Source organism: Elephantulus edwardii, unplaced genomic scaffold (genome assembly GCF_000299155.1).
Source record: "Elephantulus edwardii isolate Elephantulus edwardi_28Jun2011 unplaced genomic scaffold, EleEdw1.0 scaffold00361, whole genome shotgun sequence".
NCBI lineage: Eukaryota > Metazoa > Chordata > Mammalia > Macroscelidea > Macroscelididae > Elephantulus > Elephantulus edwardii.
In genome coordinates this window covers 1,384,967-1,386,651 of record NW_006400111.1, presented here as the reverse complement: position 1 = coordinate 1,386,651, position 1,685 = coordinate 1,384,967, and the positions used below count along the sequence as shown (strand labels likewise).

Sequence of the window (1,685 nt, the reverse complement as noted above, 5' to 3'; positions counted from 1 at the left end):
ACAGAAAAGCTAGGAACAACACTAGAAGTCCTAATCCACAACATAAACAGTCTTCCCAGTATCCTGGAAAAGCTACAACCAGGAGAAGATAACATAGAAGAATGGGACCTTCTAAGACTCAAATCCCTATGCACATCCAAAAACTTCTCCAGTAGGGTAAAAATAAAATAAAATTTAAAAAAAAAATGTGCTAGAGAGCGAGGATGTCAGCTTAAATACTACAGTGCATCTGACCCAAGCCTTGGTATTTTCAATTGCTTTTTAGGCTCGTGGAAGTTGGATGGTGAATGAGGAAGACCAAAGAAGAACTGATGCTTATGGATTGTGGAGCTGATAAAGAGCATTCAAGATGCCATGATCTGCTCCAAAGAACTATCAAATATGTATTGAAAGAAGTACAAGTAGGTGTTCTTTAAAGCCAAGAATGCTGCAACTCCATCTCTCATAGTCTGGAGGGGTCAGGCTTCACAAAAAGACAACATGCTGGAAAAGATATATGTTGGGGAAGTCAGTGAAGGAAAACATGAGTCTGCAGATGGATATATCATACTGACGTCATACTTGAACATACTGGACATCATGAGGATAGGACAGGATAGGGCAAGGTATGATCTGGTTTTTGTTGTTGTTGGGTTCCCCCCGCCCTTCCCGAAATACCTTCAAATACTCAGAACTGGAACAATTTGGCAGAAGCCTTCAGTTGGAGATGCCACTAAGAACAGTAACATTCCCCCCACCGTAGCAGGGGAGAAAACGTAAATGCTCCTTGCTCCTCGCTCCAGCAGCAGTTTTTTTCTTGGCTCAGTTTAAGCTTGTCATCCACAGGCCTTCAGCTGTGTTTTTATGATTTGGTGGGGAAGGGGGAGGGAAGGAGGAACAAGGGTGATTATTTTCCTCAGAAGACCCCTCTTGTAAGGGGTACTCAGGGCTGGAGGAATGAACCCAGAACCATGGTTGCTGCTGACCATAGTGGTCAGAGAGTGGCCAGAACCGGGAGCTGTCTCATGAGGTGAACAAGAATCCTGCAGTCCAGACAAAAGCACGAATCCAAAAGCTCTTTTTGGTATGAGAAGTTCCTTTTGCCGTCCATAGGGAGTAGTCCTGCAGATGAAGTTGTACCCTTTACAGAAACACAGTTCCTCTCACCCTCCCTTATCTGCATCTGTAATAGAAGAAATAGCTGTTCTCCCAAGCACGTGGCCACTGTCCTACTGGTCCATCCATGGGGAGACGTGGGACGTGTCAGAGACTGCCACTCTGAGTGTCCCAGTCAGTCATCTTCCTCTGACTCTTCTTCTTCCAACTCGGTTGCACTCTCAGGCAAGTCACTGCCCATCTGTTCAAACCTTCTGGACGGTGCATCCTACATGTATTTGATGGTCACTTGATGCCTTTGAGCTGCTGGTGCTGAAGAAGAGTATTGAGTATTGAGTGTACCATGGACTGCCAAGAAAACAAACAGATTCATCCTGGAGAGGGTTAAACCAGACGTCTCCTTGGAGGCAAGGATTCTGGGGCTTCGTCTGACATACTTTGGACATGTTGTAAGGAGGGACTAGTCCTTGGAGAGGGACATCATGCTTGGGAGGGTGGAGGGACAGCGCAGGAGAGGAAGGCCCTCTATGAGGTGGATTGATTCAGTGACCGGGGTAATTGGGATGGGAGTGTCAGAGAAAACGCGATTG

The 1,685-nt window shown here is 46.1% G+C and overlaps 1 pseudogene; it reads right to left on the bottom strand.

Annotated features, from left to right (window-relative positions):
• Positions 1-1,270: 1,270 nt before the first annotated feature.
• Positions 1,271-1,685, bottom strand: part of LOC102859960 — a 14,654-nt pseudogene continuing 14,239 nt past the window's right edge.